A 25,230-nucleotide genomic window follows, 5' to 3' on the forward strand; every position below is an offset into this window, starting at 1 on the left:
GATTACAGTTGGACTGTTAGTCTATTCTCAGTGTCAGACCAGGTTAGATTACAGTTGGACTGTTAGTCTATTCTCAGTGTCAGACCAGGTTAGATTACAGTTGGACTGTTAGTCTATTCTCAGTGTCAGACCAGGTTAGATTACCGTTGGACTGTTAGACTATTCTCAGTGTCAGACCAGGTTAGATTATCGTTAGATTGTCAGACTATTAGACAGTGTCAGACCAGGTTAGATTACCGTTGGACTGTTAGACTATTAGACAGTGTCAGACCAGGTTAGATTACCGTTAGATTGTCAGACTATTACACAGTGTCAGACCAGGTTAGATTACCGTTAGATTGTCAGACTATTAGACAGTGTCAGACCAGGTTAGATTACCGTTAGACTGTTAGACTATTAGACAGTGTCAGACCAGGTTAGATTACCGTTAGACTGTTAGACTATTAGACAGTGTCAGACCAGGTTAGATTACAGTTAGACTGTTAGACTATTAGACAGTGTCAGATCAGGTTAGATTACCGTTAGACTGTTAGACAGTGTCAGACCAGGTTAGATTACCGTTAGACTGTTAGACTATTAGACAGTGTCAGACCAGGTTAGATTACCGTTAGACTGTTAGACATTGTCAGACCAGGTTAGATTACCGTTAGACTGTTAGACTATTAGACCGTGTCAGACCAGGTTAGATTACCGTTAGACTGTTAGACAGTGTCAGACCAGGTTAGATTACCGTTAGACTGTCAGACTATTAGACAGTGTCAGACCAGGTTAGATTACCGTTAGACTGTTAGACTATTAGACAGTGTCAGACCAGGTAGATTACCGTTAGACTGTTAGACTATTAGACAGTGTCAGACCAGGTTAGATTACCGTTAGACTGTTAGACAGTGTCAGACCAGGTTAGATTACCGTTAGACTGTTAGACAGTGTCAGACCAGGTTAGATTACAGTTAGACTGTCAGACTATTAGACAGTGTCAGACCAGGTTAGATTACCGTTAGACTGTTAGACTATTAGACAGTGTCAGACCAGGTTAGATTACCGTTAGACTGTCAGACTATTAGACAGTGTCAGACCAGGTTAGATTACCGTTAGACTGTTAGACTATTAGACAGTGTCAGACCAGGTAGATTACCGTTAGACTGTTAGACTATTAGACAGTGTCAGACCATGTTAGATTACCGTTAGACTGTTAGACAGTGTCAGACCAGGTTAGATTACCGTTAGACTGTTAGACTATTAGACAGTGTCAGACCAGGTTAGATTACCGTTAGACTGTTAGACATTGTCAGACCAGGTTAGATTACCGTTAGACTGTTAGACTATTAGACCGTGTCAGACCAGGCTAGATTACCGTTAGACTGTTAGACAGTGTCAGACCAGGTTAGATTACAGTTAGACTGTCAGACTATTAGACAGTGTCAGACCAGGTTAGATTACAGTTAGAATGTTAGACTATTAGACAGTGTCAGACCAGGTAGATTACCGTTAAACTGTTAGACTATTAGACAGTGTCAGACCAGGTTAGATTACCGTTAGACTGTTAGACAGTGTCAGACCAGGTTAGATTACCGTTAGACTGTTAGACAGTGTCAGACCAGGTTAGATTACAGTTAGACTGTTAGACTATTAGACAGTGTCAGACCAGGTTAGATTACCGTTAGATTGCCAGACTATTAGACAGTGTCAGACCAGGTTAGATTACCGTTAGACTGTTAGACTATTAGACAGTGTCAGACCAGGTTAGATTACCGTTAGACTGTTAGACAGTGTCAGACCAGGTTAGATTACCGTTAGACTGTTAGACAGTGTCAGACCAGGTTAGATTACCGTTAGACTGTTAGACTATTAGACAGTGTCAGACGAGGTTAGATTACAGTTAGACTGTCAGACTATTAGACAGTGTCAGACCAGGTTAGATTACCGTTAGACTGTTAGACTATTAGACAGTGTCAGACCAGGTAGATTACCGTTAGACTGTTAGACTATTAGACAGTGTCAGACCAGGTTAGATTACCGTTAGACTGTTAGACAGTGTCAGACCAGGTTAGATTACCGTTAGACTGTTAGACAGTGTCAGACCAGGTTAGATTACAGTTAGACTGTCAGACTATTAGACAGTGTCAGACCAGGTTAGATTACCGTTAGACTGTTAGACTATTAGACAGTGTCAGACCAGGTTAGATTACCGTTAGACTGTTAGACTATTAGACAGTGTCAGACCAGGTAGATTACCGTTAGACTGTTAGACTATTAGACAGTGTCAGACCAGGTTAGATTACCGTTAGACTGTTAGACAGTGTCAGACCAGGTTAGATTACCGTTAGACTGTTAGACTATTAGACAGTGTCAGACCAGGTTAGATTACCGTTAGACTGTTAGACATTGTCAGACCAGGTTAGATTACCGTTAGACTGTTAGACTATTAGACCGTGTCAGACCAGGTTAGATTACCGTTAGACTGTTAGACAGTGTCAGACCAGGTTAGATTACCGTTAGACTGTTAGACTATTAGACAGTGTCAGACCAGGTTAGATTACCGTTAGACTGTTAGACAGTGTCAGACCAGGTTAGATTACCGTTAGACTGTTAGACAGTGTCAGACCAGGTTAGATTACAGTTAGACTGTCAGACTATTAGACAGTGTCAGACCAGGTTAGATTACCGTTAGACTGTTAGACTATTAGACAGTGTCAGACCAGGTTAGATTACCGTTAGACTGTCAGACTATTAGACAGTGTCAGACCAGGTTAGATTACCGTTAGACTGTTAGACTATTAGACAGTGTCAGACCAGGTAGATTACCGTTAGACTGTTAGACTATTAGACAGTGTCAGACCATGTTAGATTACCGTTAGACTGTTAGACAGTGTCAGACCAGGTTAGATTACCGTTAGACTGTTAGACTATTAGACAGTGTCAGACCAGGTTAGATTACCGTTAGACTGTTAGACATTGTCAGACCAGGTTAGATTACCGTTAGACTGTTAGACTATTAGACCGTGTCAGACCAGGCTAGATTACCGTTAGACTGTTAGACAGTGTCAGACCAGGTTAGATTACAGTTAGACTGTCAGACTATTAGACAGTGTCAGACCAGGTTAGATTACAGTTAGAATGTTAGACTATTAGACAGTGTCAGACCAGGTAGATTACCGTTAAACTGTTAGACTATTAGACAGTGTCAGACCAGGTTAGATTACCGTTAGACTGTTAGACAGTGTCAGACCAGGTTAGATTACCGTTAGACTGTTAGACAGTGTCAGACCAGGTTAGATTACAGTTAGACTGTTAGACTATTAGACAGTGTCAGACCAGGTTAGATTACCGTTAGATTGCCAGACTATTAGACAGTGTCAGACCAGGTTAGATTACCGTTAGACTGTTAGACTATTAGACAGTGTCAGACCAGGTTAGATTACCGTTAGACTGTTAGACAGTGTCAGACCAGGTTAGATTACCGTTAGACTGTTAGACAGTGTCAGACCAGGTTAGATTACCGTTAGACTGTTAGACTATTAGACAGTGTCAGACGAGGTTAGATTACAGTTAGACTGTTAGACTATTAGACAGTGTCAGATCAGGTTAGATTACCGTTAGACTGTTAGACAGTGTCAGACCAGGTTAGATTACCGTTAGACTGTTAGACTATTAGACAGTGTCAGACCAGGTTAGATTACCGTTAGACTGTTAGACATTGTCAGACCAGGTTAGATTACCGTTAGACTGTTAGACTATTAGACCGTGTCAGACCAGGTTAGATTACCGTTAGACTGTTAGACAGTGTCAGACCAGGTTAGATTACCGTTAGACTGTCAGACTATTAGACAGTGTCAGACCAGGTTAGATTACCGTTAGACTGTTAGACTATTAGACAGTGTCAGACCAGGTAGATTACCGTTAGACTGTTAGACTATTAGACAGTGTCAGACCAGGTTAGATTACCGTTAGACTGTTAGACAGTGTCAGACCAGGTTAGATTACCGTTAGACTGTTAGACAGTGTCAGACCAGGTTAGATTACAGTTAGACTGTCAGACTATTAGACAGTGTCAGACCAGGTTAGATTACCGTTAGACTGTTAGACTATTAGACAGTGTCAGACCAGGTTAGATTACCGTTAGACTGTTAGACTATTAGACAGTGTCAGACCAGGTAGATTACCGTTAGACTGTTAGACTATTAGACAGTGTCAGACCAGGTTAGATTACCGTTAGACTGTTAGACAGTGTCAGACCAGGTTAGATTACCGTTAGACTGTTAGACTATTAGACAGTGTCAGACCAGGTTAGATTACCGTTAGACTGTTAGACATTGTCAGACCAGGTTAGATTACCGTTAGACTGTTAGACTATTAGACCGTGTCAGACCAGGTTAGATTACCGTTAGACTGTTAGACAGTGTCAGACCAGGTTAGATTACCGTTAGACTGTCAGACTATTAGACAGTGTCAGACCAGGTTAGATTACAGTTAGACTGTTAGACTATTAGACAGTGTCAGACCAGGTAGATTACCGTTAAACTGTTAGACTATTAGACAGTGTCAGACCAGGTTAGATTACCGTTAGACTGTTAGACAGTGTCAGACCAGGTTAGATTACCGTTAGACTGTTAGACAGTGTCAGACCAGGTTAGATTACAGTTAGACTGTTAGACTATTAGACAGTGTCAGACCAGGTTAGATTACAGTTAGATTGCCAGACTATTAGACAGTGTCAGACCAGGTTAGATTACCGTTAGACTGTTAGACTATTAGACAGTGTCAGACCAGGTTAGATTACCGTTAGACTGTTAGACAGTGTCAGACCAGGTTAGATTACCGTTAGACTGTCAGACTATTAGACAGTGTCAGACCAGGTTAGATTACCGTTAGATTGTCAGACTATTAGACAGTGTCAGACCAGGTTAGATTACCGTTAGATTGTCAGACTATTAGACAGTGTCAGACCAGGTTAGATTACCGTTAGACTGTTAGACTATTAGACAGTGTCAGACCAGGTTAGATTACCGTTAGATTGTCAGACTATTAGACAGTGTCAGACCAGGTTAGATTACCGTTAGACTGTTAGACTATTAGACAGTGTCAGACCAGGTAGATTACCGTTAGACTGTTAGACTATTAGACAGTGTCAGACCAGGTTAGATTACCGTTAGACTGTTAGACAGTGTCAGACCAGGTTAGATTACCGTTAGACTGTTAGACTATTAGACAGTGTCAGACCAGGTTAGATTACCGTTAGACTGTTAGACATTGTCAGACCAGGTTAGATTACCGTTAGACTGTTAGACTATTAGACCGTGTCAGACCAGGTTAGATTACCGTTAGACTGTTAGACAGTGTCAGACCAGGTTAGATTACCGTTAGACTGTTAGACAGTGTCAGACCAGGTTAGATTACCGTTAGACTGTTAGACAGTGTCAGACCAGGTTAGATTACCGTTAGACTGTTAGACTATTAGACCGTGTCAGACCAGGTTAGATTACCGTTAGACTGTTAGACAGTGTCAGACCAGGTTAGATTACCGTTAGACTGTCAGACTATTAGACAGTGTCAGACCAGGTTAGATTACAGTTAGACTGTTAGACTATTAGACAGTGTCAGACCAGGTAGATTACCGTTAGACTGTTAGACTATTAGACAGTGTCAGACCAGGTTAGATTACCGTTAGACTGTTAGACAGTGTCAGACCAGGTTAGATTACCGTTAGCCTGTTAGACAGTGTCAGACCAGGTTAGATTACAGTTAGACTGTTAGACTATTAGACAGTGTCAGACCAGGTTAGATTACAGTTAGATTGTCAGACTATTAGACAGTGTCAGACCAGGTTAGATTACCGTTAGACTGTCAGACCATTAGACAGTGTCAGACCAGGTTAGATTACCGTTAGACTGTTAGACTGTTAGACAGTGTCAGACCAGGTTAGATACCGTTAGCCTGTTAGACAGTGTCAGACCAGGTTAGATTACAGTTAGACTGTTAGACTATTAGACAGTGTCAGACCAGGTTAGATTACCGTTAGACTGTCAGACTATTAGACAGTGTCAGACCAGGTTAGATTACAGTTAGACTGTTAGACTATTAGACAGTGTCAGACCAGGTTAGATTACCGTTAGACTGTTAGACAGTGTCAGACCAGGTTAGATTACCGTTAGACTGTTAGACAGTGTCAGACCAGGTTAGATTACAGTTAGACTGTTAGACTATTAGACAGTGTCAGACCAGGTTAGATTACCGTTAGACTGTTAGACAGTGTCAGACCAGGTTAGATTACCGTTAGACTGTTAGACAGTGTCAGACCAGGTTAGATTACCGTTAGACTGTTAGACTATTAGACCGTGTCAGACCAGGTTAGATTACCGTTAGACTGTTAGACAGTGTCAGACCAGGTTAGATTACCGTTAGACTGTCAGACTATTAGACAGTGTCAGACCAGGTTAGATTACAGTTAGACTGTTAGACTATTAGACAGTGTCAGACCAGGTAGATTACCGTTAGACTGTTAGACTATTAGACAGTGTCAGACCAGGTTAGATTACCGTTAGACTGTTAGACAGTGTCAGACCAGGTTAGATTACCGTTAGCCTGTTAGACAGTGTCAGACCAGGTTAGATTACAGTTAGACTGTTAGACTATTAGACAGTGTCAGACCAGGTTAGATTACAGTTAGATTGTCAGACTATTAGACAGTGTCAGACCAGGTTAGATTACCGTTAGACTGTTAGACTATTAGACAGTGTCAGACCAGGTTAGATTACCGTTAGACTGTTAGACAGTGTCAGACCAGGTTAGATTACCGTTAGACTGTCAGACTATTAGACAGTGTCAGACCAGGTTAGATTACCGTTAGATTGTCAGACTATTAGACAGTGTCAGACCAGGTTAGATTACCGTTAGACTGTTAGACTATTAGACAGTGTCAGACCAGGTTAGATTACCGTTAGATTGTCAGACTATTAGACAGTGTCAGACCAGGTTAGATTACCGTTAGACTGTTAGACTATTAGACAGTGTCAGACCAGGTAGATTACCGTTAGACTGTTAGACTATTAGACAGTGTCAGACCAGGTTAGATTACCGTTAGACTGTTAGACTATTAGACAGTGTCAGACGAGGTTAGATTACAGTTAGACTGTTAGACTATTAGACAGTGTCAGATCAGGTTAGATTACCGTTAGACTGTTAGACAGTGTCAGACCAGGTTAGATTACCGTTAGACTGTTAGACTATTAGAAAGTGTCAGACCAGGTTAGATTACCGTTAGACTGTTAGACATTGTCAGACCAGGTTAGATTACCGTTAGACTGTTAGACTATTAGACCGTGTCAGACCAGGTTAGATTACCGTTAGACTGTTAGACAGTGTCAGACCAGGTTAGATTACCGTTAGACTGTCAGACTATTAGACAGTGTCAGACCAGGTTAGATTACCGTTAGACTGTTAGACTATTAGACAGTGTCAGACCAGGTAGATTACCGTTAGACTGTTAGACTATTAGACAGTGTCAGACCAGGTTAGATTACCGTTAGACTGTTAGACAGTGTCAGACCAGGTTAGATTACCGTTAGACTGTTAGACAGTGTCAGACCAGGTTAGATTACAGTTAGACTGTCAGACTATTAGACAGTGTCAGACCAGGTTAGATTACCGTTAGACTGTTAGACTATTAGACAGTGTCAGACCAGGTTAGATTACCGTTAGACTGTCAGACTATTAGACAGTGTCAGACCAGGTTAGATTACCGTTAGACTGTTAGACTATTAGACAGTGTCAGACCAGGTAGATTACCGTTAGACTGTTAGACTATTAGACAGTGTCAGACCAGGTTAGATTACCGTTAGACTGTTAGACAGTGTCAGACCAGGTTAGATTACCGTTAGACTGTTAGACTATTAGACAGTGTCAGACCAGGTTAGATTACCGTTAGACTGTTAGACATTGTCAGACCAGGATAGATTACCGTTAGACTGTTAGACTATTAGACCGTGTCAGACCAGGTTAGATTACCGTTAGACTGTTAGACAGTGTCAGACCAGGTTAGATTACCGTTAGACTGTCAGACTATTAGACAGTGTCAGACCAGGTTAGATTACAGTTAGACTGTTAGACTATTAGACAGTGTCAGACCAGGTAGATTACCGTTAGACTGTTAGACTATTAGACAGTGTCAGACCAGGTTAGATTACCGTTAGACTGTTAGACAGTGTCAGACCAGGTTAGATTACCGTTAGACTGTTAGACAGTGTCAGACCAGGTTAGATTACAGTTAGACTGTTAGACTATTAGACAGTGTCAGACCAGGTTAGATTACCGTTAGATTGTCAGACTATTAGACAGTGTCAGACCAGGTTAGATTACCGTTAGACTGTTAGACTATTAGACAGTGTCAGACCAGGTTAGATTACCGTTAGATTGTCAGACTATTAGACAGTGTCAGACCAGGTTAGATTACCGTTAGACTGTTAGACTATTAGACAGTGTCAGACCAGGTAGATTACCGTTAGACTGTTAGACTATTAGACAGTGTCAGACCAGGTTAGATTACCGTTAGACTGTTAGACTATTAGACAGTGTCAGACGAGGTTAGATTACAGTTAGACTGTTAGACTATTAGACAGTGTCAGATCAGGTTAGATTACCGTTAGACTGTTAGACAGTGTCAGACCAGGTTAGATTACCGTTAGACTGTTAGACTATTAGACAGTGTCAGACCAGGTTAGATTACCGTTAGACTGTTAGACATTGTCAGACCAGGTTAGATTACCGTTAGACTGTTAGACTATTAGACCGTGTCAGACCAGGTTAGATTACCGTTAGACTGTTAGACAGTGTCAGACCAGGTTAGATTGCCGTTAGACTGTCAGACTATTAGACAGTGTCAGACCAGGTTAGATTACCGTTAGACTGTTAGACTATTAGACAGTGTCAGACCAGGTAGATTACCGTTAGACTGTTAGACTATTAGACAGTGTCAGACCAGGTTAGATTACCGTTAGACTGTTAGACAGTGTCAGACCAGGTTAGATTACCGTTAGACTGTTAGACAGTGTCAGACCAGGTTAGATTACAGTTAGACTGTCAGACTATTAGACAGTGTCAGACCAGGTTAGATTACCGTTAGACTGTTAGACTATTAGACAGTGTCAGACCAGGTTAGATTACCGTTAGACTGTCAGACTATTAGACAGTGTCAGACCAGGTTAGATTACCGTTAGACTGTTAGACTATTAGACAGTGTCAGACCAGGTAGATTACCGTTAGACTGTTAGACTATTAGACAGTGTCAGACCAGGTTAGATTACCGTTAGACTGTTAGACAGTGTCAGACCAGGTTAGATTACCGTTAGACTGTTAGACTATTAGACAGTGTCAGACCAGGTTAGATTACCGTTAGACTGTTAGACATTGTCAGACCAGGATAGATTACCGTTAGACTGTTAGACTATTAGACCGTGTCAGACCAGGTTAGATTACCGTTAGACTGTTAGACAGTGTCAGACCAGGTTAGATTACCGTTAGACTGTCAGACTATTAGACAGTGTCAGACCAGGTTAGATTACAGTTAGACTGTTAGACTATTAGACAGTGTCAGACCAGGTAGATTACCGTTAGACTGTTAGACTATTAGACAGTGTCAGACCAGGTTAGATTACCGTTAGACTGTTAGACAGTGTCAGACCAGGTTAGATTACCGTTAGACTGTTAGACAGTGTCAGACCAGGTTAGATTACAGTTAGACTGTTAGACTATTAGACAGTGTCAGACCAGGTTAGATTACAGTTAGATTGTCAGACTATTAGACAGTGTCAGACCAGGTTAGATTACCGTTAGACTGTTAGACTATTAGACAGTGTCAGACCAGGTTAGATTACCGTTAGACTGTTAGACAGTGTCAGACCAGGTTAGATTACCGTTAGACTGTCAGACTATTAGACATTGTCAGACCAGGTTAGATTACCGTTAGATTGTCAGACTATTAGACAGTGTCAGACCAGGTTAGATTACCGTTAGATTGTCAGACTATTAGACAGTGTCAGACCAGGTTAGATTACCGTTAGACTGTTAGACTATTAGACAGTGTCAGACCAGGTTAGATTACCGTTAGATTGTCAGACTATTAGACAGTGTCAGACCAGGTTAGATTACCGTTAGACTGTTAGACTATTAGACAGTGTCAGACCAGGTAGATTACCGTTAGACTGTTAGACTACTAGACAGTGTCAGACCAGGTTAGATTACCGTTAGACTGTTAGACAGTGTCAGACCAGGTTAGATTACCGTTAGACTGTTAGACTATTAGACAGTGTCAGACCAGGTTAGATTACCGTTAGACTGTTAGACATTGTCAGACCAGGTTAGATTACCGTTAGACTGTTAGACTATTAGACCGTGTCAGACCAGGTTAGATTACCGTTAGACTGTTAGACAGTGTCAGACCAGGTTAGATTACCGTTAGACTGTCAGACTATTAGACAGTGTCAGACCAGGTTAGATTACAGTTAGACTGTTAGACTATTAGACAGTGTCAGACCAGGTTAGATTACCGTTAGACTGTTAGACAGTGTCAGACCAGGTTAGATTACCGTTAGACTGTTAGACTATTAGACAGTGTCAGACCAGGTTAGATTACCGTTAGATTGTCAGACTATTAGACAGTGTCAGACCAGGTTAGATTACCGTTAGACTGTTAGACTATTAGACAGTGTCAGACCAGGTTAGATTACCGTTAGACTGTTAGACAGTGTCAGACCAGGTTAGATTACCGTTAGACTGTTAGACTATTAGACAGTGTCAGACCAGGTTAGATTACCGTTAGACTGTTAGACTATTAGACAGTGTCAGACCAGGTTAGATTACCGTTAGACTGTTAGACAGTGTCAGACCAGGTTAGATTACCGTTAGACTGTTAGACTATTAGACAGTGTCAGACCAGGTTAGATTACAGTTAGACTGTTAGACTATTAGACAGTGTCAGACCAGGTTAGATTACCGTTAGACTGTTAGACTATTAGACAGTGTCAGACCAGGTTAGATTACCGTTAGACTGTTAGACAGTGTCAGACCAGGTTAGATTACCGTTAGACTGTTAGACAGTGTCAGACCAGGTTAGATTACAGTTAGACTGTTAGACTATTAGACAGTGTCAGACCAGGTTAGATTACCGTTAGATTGTCAGACTATTAGACAGTGTCAGACCAGGTTAGATTACCGTTAGACTGTTAGACTATTAGACAGTGTCAGACCAGGTAGATTACCGTTAGACTGTTAGACTATTAGACAGTGTCAGACCAGGTTAGATTACCGTTAGACTGTTAGACATTGTCAGACCAGGTTAGATTACCGTTAGACTGTTAGACTATTAGACCGTGTCAGACCAGGTTAGATTACCGTTAGACTGTTAGACAGTGTCAGACCAGGTTAGATTACCGTTAGACTGTCAGACTATTAGACAGTGTCAGACCAGGTTAGATTACAGTTAGACTGTTAGACTATTAGACAGTGTCAGACCAGGTTAGATTACCGTTAGACTGTTAGACAGTGTCAGACCAGGTTAGATTACCGTTAGACTGTTAGACTATTAGACAGTGTCAGACCAGGTTAGATTACCGTTAGATTGTCAGACTATTAGACAGTGTCAGACCAGGTTAGATTACCGTTAGACTGTTAGACTATTAGACAGTGTCAGACCAGGTTAGATTACCGTTAGACTGTTAGACAGTGTCAGACCAGGTTAGATTACCGTTAGACTGTTAGACTATTAGACAGTGTCAGACCAGGTTAGATTACCGTTAGACTGTTAGACATTGTCAGACCAGGTTAGATTACCGTTAGACTGTTAGACTATTAGACCGTGTCAGACCAGGTTAGATTACCGTTAGACTGTTAGACAGTGTCAGACCAGGTTAGATTACCGTTAGACTGTCAGACTATTAGACAGTGTCAGACCAGGTTAGATTACAGTTAGACTGTTAGACTATTAGACAGTGTCAGACCAGGTAGATTACCGTTAGACTGTTAGACTATTAGACAGTGTCAGACCAGGTTAGATTACCGTTAGACTGTTAGACAGTGTCAGACCAGGTTAGATTACCGTTAGACTGTTAGATAGTGTCAGACCAGGTTAGATTACAGTTAGAATGTTAGACTATTAGACAGTGTCAGACCAGGTTAGATTACCGTTAGATTGTCAGACTATTAGACAGTGTCAGACCAGGTTAGATTACCGTTAGACTGTTAGACTATTAGACAGTGTCACACCAGGTTAGATTACCGTTAGACTGTTAGACATTGTCACACCAGGTTAGATTACCGTTAGACTGTCAGACTATTAGACAGTGTCAGACCAGGTTAGATTACCGTTAGACTGTTAGACTATTAGACAGTGTCAGACCAGGTAGATTACCGTTAGACTGTTAGACTATTAGACAGTGTCAGACCAGGTTAGATTACCGTTAGACTGTTAGACTATTAGACAGTGTCAGATCAGGTTAGATTACCGTTAGACTGTTAGACAGTGTCAGACCAGGTTAGATTACCGTTAGACTGTTAGACTATTAGACAGTGTCAGACCAGGTTAGATTACCGTTAGACTGTTAGACTATTAGACAGTGTCAGACCAGGTTAGATTACCGTTAGACTGTTAGACTATTAGACAGTGTCAGACCAGGTTAGATTACCGTTAGACTGTTAGACAGTGTCAGACCAGGTTAGATTACCGTTAGACTGTTAGACAGTGTCAGACCAGGTTAGATTACCGTTAGACTGTCAGACTATTAGACAGTGTCAGACCAGATTAGATTACCGTTAGACTTTTAGACTATTAGACAGTGTCAGACCAGGTAGATTACCGTTAGACTGTTAGACTATTAGACAGTGTCAGACCAGGTTAGATTACCGTTAGACTGTTAGACAGTGTCAGACCAGGTTAGATTACCGTTAGACTGTCAGACTATTAGACAGTGTCAGACCAGGTTAGATTACCGTTAGACTTTTAGACTATTAGACAGTGTCAGACCAGGTAGATTACCGTTAGACTGTTAGACTATTAGACAGTGTCAGACCAGGTTAGATTACCGTTAGACTGTTAGACAGTGTCAGACCAGGTTAGATTACCGTTAGACTGTTAGACTATTAGACAGTGTCAGACCAGGTTAGATTACAGTTAGACTGTTAGACTATTAGACAGTGTCAGATCAGGTTAGATTACCGTTAGACTGTTAGACTATTAGACAGTGTCAGATCAGGTTAGATTACCGTTAGACTGTTAGACTATTAGACAGTGCCTGACAAGCATGAAGAACACAACGATTCAAATCAATATTGAATATCAGACCTGGGTTCAAATACTATATGAAATCATTTTCAATCCATTGCCTTGGCTCTATTGTGTTTGCCTGGCTTAATGGACCAATAGAATAGTTCCATAACTGTAACCCCACCCCTCTGGCCAGCAGACAGGTCTAAAGCAAACACTCAAAGCATTTGAAAGATTTCAAATAGTTTTTGAACCCATAGTGTGCTGAACCCTGAATATAAAAAACCCACCTTCTTCCACAATAATCACAGAACATTACAGTTCCTTTAACAAAAACAACACCTCCTTCTTTCTAATGAAAGCTACGCTCAGGTCAACTTTAAATAGGATTATAAAACACAAGCCACTAGAAGATAAAGGGGAAGGAAAAGGGCAGACAGACATTTCCTTGCTTTCCCTCTGTCTGGCTGGAGCTCAATTGTAAAAAAAAAAAATGTAATTATCCGTTTATATGAAGAAATGAATCGTGTTGAGGAATAGCAGGGCCGGTAGCTATATTAGGTCTACATTTCCAATTAAAATAACTGGTAAGGAATGACTCTTTGTGTTACCGGGCAGCTTTATCCTGCTTCCTTAATTTGTCATGCAGCTGTACGTAATAAGGCTGGAGTAGACATCAGTACAGACAGATGAGACGGGGTGTGTGTGTGTGTGTGTGTGTGTGTGTGTGTGTGTGCGTGTGTGTGTGTGTGTGTGTGTGTGTGTGTGGTGCTTTGTTCAAGCAATGTGGTGCAATTTGGGATACAACCTAGGGTGACTCATTTACACGTTGTTGCTGTGTGTAGAGATGAACGCGTAGTCTCAGTTTGGGATACAACCAGGGTGACTCATTTACACGTTGTTGCTGTGTGTAGAGATGAACGTGTCATTCCTCTTACCTAAACCGGTTAGCTAATAAACAGGCAAAGAAATAAAGACCATTTTAGATGAGGTGCTGACTAACGGACGATAAATCAGAGTTATTCCTCTCTGACCATGTGACGTGAGCAGGTAAAACTCCAGGCCATAGTAACTCACGATCCAGAGTTCCTCGTGGTCAAGTCGATTCTCTTCAGTAATGTGTTCAGGAAAACTCTGGGCCCCTACTAATAAATGTGATTGATTTATAATGTGGTTTATAATACGATGGTTATTAAGGCCATAGATTTATAATTTTGATGGATGTTTTTCTGATTGGCTCCCACTGATCTGTCCTGACGATGCATGGGTGCTTAGAGCTTAGCTCTGGGCCGAGTTACAGGGCTCTGGGCCGGGTTACTGTGCTCCGGGCCGGGTTACAGGGCTCTGGGCCGGGTTACCTCAGTCTGGGCCGGGTTACTGTGCTCCTGGCCGGGTTACAGGGCTCTGGGCCGGGTTACCTCGCTCTGGGCCGGGTTACAGGGCTCTGGGCCGGGTTACTGTGCTCCGGGCCGGGTTACAGGGCTCTGGGCCATACTACAGGGCTCTGGGCCGGGTTACAGGGCTCTGGGCCGGGTTACAGGGCTCCGGGCCGGGTTACAGGGCTCTGGGCCGGGTTACAGGGCTGTGGGCCGGGTTACAGGGCTCTGGGCCGGGTTACAGGGCTCTGGGCCGGGTTACAGGGCTCTGGGCCGGGTTACTGTGCTCTGGGCCGGGTTACAGGGCTCTGGGCCATACTACAGGGCTCTGGGCCGGGTTACAGGGCTCTGGGCCGGGTTACAGGGCTCCGGGCCGGGTTACAGGGCTCTGGGCCGGGTTACTGTTCTCTGGGCCGGGTTACAGGGCTCTGGGCCGGGTTACAGGGCTCTGGGCCGGGTTACTGTGCTCTGGGCCGGGTACTGGGCTCTGGGCCGGGTTACAGGGCTCTGGGCCCGGTTACAGGGCTCTGGGCCGGGTTACTGTGCTCCGGGCCGGGTTACAGGGCTCTGGGCCGGGTTACAGGGCTCTGGACCGGGTTACAAGGCTCTGGGCCGGGTTACTGTGCTCCGGGCTGGGTTACCTCGCTCTGGGCCGGGTTACAGGGCTCTGGGCCGGGTTACTGTGCTCTGGGCCGGGTTACAGGGCTTTGGGCCGGACTACAGGGCTCTGGGCCGGACTACAGGGCTCTGGGACGGGTTACAGGGCTCTGGACCGGGTTACAGGGCTCTGGGCCGGGTTACAGGGCTCCGGGCCGGGTTACAGGGCTCCGGGCCGGGTTACAGGGCTCTGGGCCGGGTTACTGTGCTCTGGGGCGGGTTACAGGGCTCTGGGCCAGGTGACAGGGCTCTGGGCCGGGTTACAGGGCTCTGGGCCGGGTTACTGTGCTCTGGGCCGGGTTACTGTGCTCTGGGCCGGGTTACAGGGCTCTGGACCGGGTTACAAGGCTCTGGGCCGGGTTACAGTGCTCTGGAACCTTCCAGAAGGACAACCATCTCTGCAGCACTCCACCAATCAGGCCTTTATGGTAGAGTGGCCAGACGGAAGCCGAAAGGCACCTAAAGAACTCTCAGACCATGAGATACAAGATTCTCTGGTCTGATGAAACTCTTTGGCCTAAATGCCAAGCGTTACATCTGGAGGAAACCTGGCACCATCCCTAGGGAGAAGCATGGTGGTGGCAGCATTTCTGTGGGGATGTTTTTCAGCGGCAGGGACTGGGAGACTAGTCAGCAACGAGGGAAAACTGAACAGACCAAAGTACAGAGGGATCCTTGATGAAAACCTGCTCCAGAGCGCTCAGGACCTCAGACTGGAGCGAAGGTTCACCTTCCAACAGGACAACAACAACTAAGCACACAGGCAAAACAACGCAGGAGTGGCTTCGGGACAAGTCTCTGAATGTCCTTGAGTGGCCTTGCTAGAGCCCAAGATCTGCAGAGAAGAATGGGAGAAACTTCACAAATACAGGTGTGCCAAGCTTGTCGTGTCATACCCAAGAAGACTCGATGCTGTAATCGCTGCACAAGGTGCTACAACAAAGTACTGAGTAAAGGGTCTGAATACTTATGTCAATGTAATATTTAATTTGCTAAAATGACTAATAACCTGTTTTTGCTTTGTCGTTATGGGGTATTGTGATGTCATTATGGGGTATTGTGATGTCATTATGGGATATTGTGATGTCATTATGGGGTATTGTGATGTCATTATAGGGTATTGTGATGTCATTATGGGGTATTGTGATGTCATTATGGGATATTGTGATGTCGTTATGGGGTATTGTGATGTCATTATGGGGTATTGTGATGTCATTATGGGGTATTGTGATGTCATTATGGGGTATTGTGATGTCGTTATGGGGTATTGTGATGTCATTATGGGATATTGTGATGTCATTATGGGATATTGTGATGTCGTTATGGGGTATTGTGATGTCATTATGGGATATTGTGATGTCGTTATGGGGTATTGTGATGTCGTTATGGGGTATTGTGATGTCGTTATGGGATATTGTGATGTCGTTATGGGGTATTGTGATGTCATTATGGGGTATTGTGATGTCGTTATGGGGTATTGTGATGTAATTGTGGGATATTGTGATGTCGTTATGGGGTATTGTGATGTCATTATGGGATATTGTGATGTCGTTATGGGGTATTGTGATGTCGTTATGGGATATTCTGATGTCGTTATGGGGTATTGTGATGTCGTTATGGGATATTGAGATGTCGTTATGGGGTATTGTGATGTCATTATGGGGTATTGTGATGTCGTTATGGGGTATTGTGATGTCATTATGGGGTATTGTGATGTCGTTATGGGATATTGTGATGTCGTTATGGGGTATTGTGATGTCGTTATGGGATATTGTGATGTCATTATGGGATATTGTGATGTCGTTATGGGGTATTGTGATGTCATTATGGGATATTGTGATGTCATTATGGGGTATTGTGATGTCATTATGGGATATTGTGATGTCGTTATGGGGTATTGTGATGTCGTTATGGGGTATTGTGATGTCGTTATGGGATATTGTGATGTCATTATGGCATATTGTGATGTCGTTATGGGGTATTGTGATGTCATTATGGGATATTGTGATGTCATTATGGGGTATTGTGTGTAGATTGATTGAAGGAAAAATAACATGTAATCCATGTAATCCATTTTAGAATAAGGCTGTAACGTAGCGAAATGTGGAGAAGTGCACTGGGAATTGGGTGTCATTTGGGACAGATATTTTTGCCTCCTACCTTGATCTACAGAGCACTTCTAATACAATGGTTCCCTTGTTGGAGCCCATACAATGAACAGACAGCCTCTTACGAGCTGTTGATGAACACTTAGGTTGTACATAATCACAATCCCATCTAGAATCTCCAGCAGTGATTGGCTGGTCCGTCTCAAGCAATGGTTGCCCCGGCAACAGGCCGTCGTTACCATGGCTTCCCTCGACTGGAGGTGAGGGAAGGAAAGAAAAGATGTAGGTTAAAAGAGAGAGAGAGACAGAGGCAGCGAGACAGAGAGAGAGACAGAGACAGAGTGAGAGAGAGAGAGAGACAGAGGGACAGAGAGACAGAGAGAGAGAGAGAGAGAGAGAGAGAGAGAGAGAGAGAGAGAGACAGAGACAGAGAGAGAGACACAGAGACAGAGAGAGAGAGAGAGAGAGAGACAGAGACAGAGAGAGAGACACAGAGACAGAGAGAGAGAGACAGAGAGAGAGACAGAGACAGAGAGAGACAGAGAGAGACAGAGACAGAGACAGAGAGAGAGAGAGAGAGACAGCAAGATTTGTGACCTGTTGCCACGAGAAAAGGGCAACCAGTGAAGAACAAACACCATTGTAAATACAACCCATATTTATGCTTATTTATTTTATCTTGTGTCCTTTAACCATTTGTACATTGTTAAAACACTGTATATATATATAATATGACATTTGTAATGTCTTTACTGTTTTGAAACCTCTGTATGCGTAATGTTTACTGTTAACTTTTGTTGTTTTTCACTTTATATATTCACTTTGTATGTTGTCTACCTCACTTGCTTTGGCAATGTTAACACGTTTCCCATGCCAATAAAGCCCTTGAATTGAATTGAATTGAATTGAGAGAGAGAGGAGCAACAGGCCCACTAATACACCTGCTCAGCATGCTCTGCTCAATCCTAAAGGTTCCGAAACCACAACAACAACACTAGACAATATGGAACACAAAGCTTTTACTATCTCATCCTGGAATATACAAGGTCTGAGGTCATCTGCCTTTGGCATAAAGAGCAGGAACCCAAAGCAATCGGAAATACAGGCATTGTCATCCTACAAGAAACATGGTATAGAGGAGATGGACCCACTGGTTGTCCTCTAGATTACAGAAAGTTGGTTGTCGCATCCACCAAACTACCAGGTGTTACACAGTGAAGAGACTCAGGCGGTATGCTAATTTGGTATGAAGCAGATATAACTCAATCGCGAGGCATCAAAGCCAAAGGAACTGCATAACTGTGGAAAAGGAAAAGGATGTAGAAACCTACCAAAAAAAAAACAATTAGGCAACAACAAATTCAATCCCTTTTAGACAACTTCCTGGACTAAACATTTCACTGTAGTATTGAAGGTGTAAACTTTAGAAAACATACCTTTTAGCCTCCCTATCAAATCTAAGAATTCCAAGCAGACAACCTAACAAAATTAAGAACAACGACAAATGGTTTGATGAAATATGCAAAAAAAAAACTAAGAAAGACATTGAGAAACCTGTCCGAGCAAAAATATAGAATCCTAGAAAACCTGAGTCTACGCCTTCACTATGGTGAATCACTAAAGCAATACAGAAATCACACTACGGAAAAAGAAGGAACAGCACGGCAGAAATCAACTCAATGTAAATTTTATTATACCTTTATTCAACTAAGTTAAGAACAAATTCTTATTTCCAATGACGGCCTAGGAAATGCCTTGTCCCGGGGCAGAACGACAGATTTGTACCTTGTCAGTTCGGGGATTTGAACTCGCAACCTTCCGGTTACTAGTCCAACGCTCTAACCACTAGGCTACCCTGCCACCCTAGAAGAATCCGTAGAACCAAAACACTTCTGGGAAAATTTAAAAACACTAAACAAACAACCACACAATAAGTTATCTATCCAAAACGAAGATGTGTGGGTAAACCAATTCTCCAATCTTTTTGGCTCTATAACAAAAAACAAACAGCAAAAAACATTTACATGATCAATTATCAATACATTATCGATTGTCAATACATTATCGATTATCAATACATTATAAATTATCAATACATTATCAATTATCAATACATTATCGATGATCAATACATTATCAATTAGAAATCTTAGAATCAGCTATTAAAGACTACCAAGAACCCATTGGATTATCAAATTACATTGAATATACCACAAAACAAAATACAAACCCTCCAGCCCCAAAATGGTCTGTGGGAATTGATGGGAATTGATGTAAAATGTATCACTAGCCACTTTAAACAATGCCACTTAATTAATATAATATAATGTTTACATACCCCACATTATTCATTCATATGTATATGTATATACTGTACTCTATATCATCTACTGCATCTTTATGTAATACATGTATCACTAGCCACTTTAACTATGCCACTTCGTTTACATACCCTACATTACTCATCTCATATGTACACATCTACTGCATCTTGCCCATGCCGTTCTGTACCATCACTCATTCATATGTCTTTATGTACATATTCTTTATCCCTTTACACTTGTGTGTATAAGGTAGTAGTTTTGGAATTGTTAGTTAGATTACTCGTTGGTTATTACTGCATTGTCGGAACTAGAAGCACAAGCATTTTGCTACACTCGCATTAACATCTGCTAACCATGTGTATGTGACAAATACATTTGATTTGATTTGATTTGAGGTAGATAATATATAATATTGATGGTATCCTAAAGTAAACAATAAAATATACAGGCCACAATCTTAAATTGACTCAAACTCTTCAATATTATCCTCAGCTCTAAGCATCTTCCCCAAGGTCTGATCACCCCAATCCACAAAAGTGGAGACAAATTTGACCCCAATAATTACCATGGAATCTGTAAACAGTAACCTCTGGAAAATCACCCTGCTCGTCAACAGCAGACGGCAACATGTCCTCAGTGAAAACAACGTCCTGAGCAAATGTCAAATTGGCTTCTTAAGGCCTCCCGGGTGGCGCAGTGGTTAAGGGCGCTGTACTGCAGCCATCAGAGTCCCTGGGTTCGCGCCCAGGCTCTGTCGTAACCGGCCGCGACCGGGAGGTCTGTGGGGCGACGCACAATTGGCCTAGCGTCGCCCGGGTTAGGGAGGGCTTGGTCGGTAGGGAGGGCTTGTCTCATCGCGCACCAGCGACTCCTGTGGCGGGCTGGGCGCAGTGTACGGTGGCCAGGTGCATGGTGTTTGTTTCCTCCGGCGCATTGGTGCGGTTGGATGTGCGCTGTGTTAAAGAAGCAGCGGCTTGGTTGTGTTGTGTATCGGAGGACGCATGACTTTCAACCTTCGTCTCTCCCGAGCCCGTACGGTAGTTGTAGCGATGAGACAAGATAGTAGCTACTACAACAATTGGATACTATGAAATTGGGGAGAAAAAGGGGTAAAAAAAAAATAATTGGCTTCTTACCAAAATACAGTACAACAGACAGATATACCCTGCACAGCCCAATTGACAAACAATCAAAAGCAAAATCTTCTCATGCTTTGTTGATTTAAAAAATATATATTGTATTCAATTTGGCATGATGGTCCACTGTATAAACTGATGGAAAGCAGTGTTGGGGAGAAAAACCTCTACATAAATTCATTGGCACTCAAACTGTCTGCAACACCCGGCCTCACACTACTAGATGTTGTACTGTTTGCTGATGATCTGGTGCTTCTGTCCCCAACCAAGGAGGACCTACAGCAGCATCTAGATCTTCTGCATAGGTTCTGTCAGGCTTGGACCCTGACAGTAAATCTCACTAAGACAAAGATAATCCAAAAAAGGTCCACGAACATAAATTCAATCTGGATATTGTTGCCCTAGAGCACACAAAGAATGACACATACCTCGGCCTAAACATCAGTAACACAGATAACTTCCGCAAGGCGGTGAACGATCTGAGACAAAGCAAGAAGGGTGTTCTACGCCATCAAAAATAACTTACAATTGCACATCCCAATTAAAAATACTCCAATCAGTTACCATTGCCCTCTATGGTTGTGAGGTCTGGGGTTCACTGACCAACCAATAATTCACAAAATGGGACAAACACACAATTGAAATTCTGCATGCAAAATTCTGCAAAGAATTTGTCTCAGAGTTCACCGCAAAAACCCAAATAACGCACTCAGAGCAGAATTAGGACCCACTAATTATCAAAATCCAGAAAAGAGACAAACCTTCCATCACAACTCCCTAACCTGCAAGGCGATTAACCTATAGAAGAGTCCCCTCAGGCAGCTGGTCCTGGGGCTCTGTTCACAAACATAAACACACCCCACAGAGTCCCAGGACAGCAACACAATTAGGACCAACCAAATCATGAAAAAACAAATGATAATTACTTGACACATTGGAAAGAATTAACAAAAAAATAGAGCAAACTAGAATGCTATTTGGCCCTAAACAGAGAGTACACTGTGGCAGAATACCTGACCACTGTGACTGACCCAAAACTAAGAACAGCTTTGACTATGTAAATAGGCATGCCATAGGACAATCTGGCTCTCAAGATAAGACAGGACATGTGCACACTGCCCACAAAATGAGGTGGAAACCAAGCTGCGCTTTCAAACCTCTTGCCAAACCTCTTATATGTATCAGGAATCAAGGTAAGACCCAGATGCAGACACCTCCGTCTGGGTCTTGAGAGGCAGCAGGACTGATTTTCATAGATGTATTTTATAACTTGAGTTGGACCTGAATTTGTCTATGTTCTTCGATGCTTTTGGTTGTTATTGAGATACGTTGTGTAGATGAAGTAAGTATCAGGAATCAAGGTAAGACCCAGATGCAGACACGTAGAATTGACAATGGTTTAATATTCCAACAGGGGCAGGAAATAGACAGGTCAAGGCAGGCAGGGGTCAGTAAACCAGAGTTGGAGCAATGGTACCGGCCAGCAGGCAGACTCAGGGTCAGGGTAGGCAGAGGTCAACAATCCGGAGATGGGGCAAAGGTCAACAGAACATAAAGGGCTGTGAGACATCGGTTTGACTCTAGACACATGAAAGGTGGGATGTACAGTTGAAGTCGGACGTTTACATACACATACACTCCACAAATTTTTTGTTAACAAACTATAGGTTTGGCAAATCGGTTAGGACATCTTCTTTGAGTATGACACAAGTCATTTTTCCAAAAATTGTTTACAGACAGATTATTTCACTTATAATTCACTGTATCACAATTCGAGTAGGTCAGAAGTTGACATACACTAAGTTGACTGTGCCTTCAAACAGCTTGGAAAATTCCAGAAAATGATGTCATGGCTTTAGAAGCTTCTGATAGGCTAATTGACATCATTTGAGTCAATTGGAGGTGTACCTGTGTATGTATTTCAAGCTCTACCTTCAAACTTAGTGCCTCTTTGCTTGACATCATGGGGAAATCTAAAGAAATCAACCAAGACCTCAGAAATACCTCCACGAGTCTGGTTCATCCTTGGGAGCAATTTTCAAATGTCTGAAGGTACCAAGTTCATCTGTACAAACAATAGTACGCAAGTATAAACACCATGGAACAAAGATCGTACTTTTTGGAGAAATGTCCTCTGGTATCTACATCCACAGTAAAACAAGTCCTATATCGATATAACCTGAAAATCCGCTCAGCAAGGAAGACGCCACTGCTCCAAACCGGCATAGAAAAGCCAGACTACGGTTTGCAACATGGGGACAAAGATCTTACATTTTTGGAGAAATGTCCTCTGGTCTGATGAAACAAAATTAGAACTGTTTGGCTATAATGACCATCGTTTTGTTTGGAGGAAAAAGGGGGAGGCTTGCAAGCCGAAGAACACCATCCCAACCGTGAAGCCCGGGGGTGGCAGCATCATATTGTGAGGGTGCTTTGCTGCAGGAGGAACAGGTGCACTTCACAAAATAGATGGCTTCATGAGGGATGAAAATTATATGGATAAATTGAAGCAACATCTTAAGACATCAGTCAGGAAGTTAAAACTTAGTCGCAAAAGGGTCTTCCAAATGGACAATGACCCAAATCAATACTTCCAAAGTTGTGGCAAAATGGCTTAAGGACAACAAAGTCAAGGTATTGGAGTGGCCATCACAAAGCCCTGACCTCAATCCTATAGAAAATTTGAGGGTAGAACTGAAAAAGCGTGTGCAAGCTAGGAGGCTTACAAACCTGACTCAGTTTCACCAGCTCTGTCAGGAGGAATGGGACAAAATTCACCCAACCTATTGTGGGAAGCTTGTAGAAGGCTACCTGAAACGTTTGACCCAAGTTCAACAATTTAAAGACAATGCTACCAAATACTAATTGAGTTTATGTAAACTTCTGACCCACTGGGAATGTGATGAAAGAAATAAAAGCTGAAATAAATCATTCTCTCTACTGTTATTCTGACATTTCACAATCTTAAAATAAAGTGGTGATCCTAACTGACCATTCAATTAAATTAAATGTCAGGAATTGTGAAAAACTGAGTTTAAATGTATTTGCCTAAGGTGTATGTAAACTTCAGACTTCAACTGTATATAATATACTGTATATACACATCTCAAATATTATTGCCATTTTTTAACCACTAATAATACAAATGGTGTTATACTCTAATAATAATAAATGTTGTTATTCTCTTCAAACGTTTTGTGTGTGTAATGTTCACTGTTAATTAATGTCTGGTTGTTTTTGTCTTCGTTTTGTTTAATTGCTTTGGTAATGTAAACACGTTTCGATGCCAATTAAGCCCTTTGAATTGAATAGAGTGTCACGTTGCATTTCTGTTGTTTTTGTCATTATTTAGTATGGTCAGGGCGTGAGTTGGGGTGGGCAGTCTATGTTTGTTTTTCTATGATTTTGGGATTTCTATGTTTGGGCCTAGTATGGTTCTCAATCAGAGGCAGGTGTCATTAGTTGTCTCTGATTGAGAATCATACTTAGGTAGCCTGGGTTTCACTGTTTGTTGGTGGGTGATTGTCTATGTTAGTTGCTTGTGTTCAGCACAGTTCTCATTTATAGCTTCACGGTCGTTATTTGTTTAGTGTTTTCTTTTATTAAATATTCATCATGAACACATACCACGCCGCATTTTGGTCCTCCGATCGTTCTAGCCTCTCCTCTTCAGATGAAGAGGAGGACGCCCGTGACATAGAGGGTGAGTGAGAGAGAGAGAGAGAGAGAGAGAGAGAGAGAATTCGAAAACAAACCCAATTTTGATAAACTCCCATATCTACTGGGTGAAATACCACAGTGTTCCATCACAGCAGCAATATTTGTGACCTGTTGCCACAAGAAAAGGGCAACCAGTGAAGAACAAACACCATTGTAAATACAACCCATATTTATGTTTATTTTTTTCTCCCTTTTGTACTTTAACTATTTTCACATCATTTCAACACTGTATAATGACATTTTAAATGAGGGGACAATGTTCATTTTCTTCCCATCTGTCCTCCTTCACTTAATCTCTCCCCGTTGTGGTTCTACCTATTTTCCGCCCATATTGCTTTCATATTATCCAGTCCTATCAGATAGGTGAAGGAAGGGGGCTGAACTAAGGGCAGAGGAACATCTTATTGAATTTAAAACTCAACAGGTTACACCCCCCGGTGCTATGGCAACAGACACTTGTCAATCATGGCTTGGTGGGAAGGCTCCTGTTGCTACTGCTGCCTATGAATTCAGGTCCTAAACTACTGCAGAAAAAAAGTTGACTGGTCGATAGGTTTAGTTGACTGGTCGATAGGTTGTTGGTCGACCCCAATATAGTTGACTGGTCGACAGGTTGTTGGTCGACCCCAATATAGTTGACTGGTCGATAGGCTGTTG

The sequence above is a fragment of the Oncorhynchus mykiss genome, chromosome 17, assembly GCF_057628025.1.
Source record: "Oncorhynchus mykiss isolate SJ-2025 chromosome 17, ASM5762802v1, whole genome shotgun sequence".
NCBI classification, from domain to species: Eukaryota; Metazoa; Chordata; class Actinopteri; order Salmoniformes; family Salmonidae; genus Oncorhynchus; species Oncorhynchus mykiss.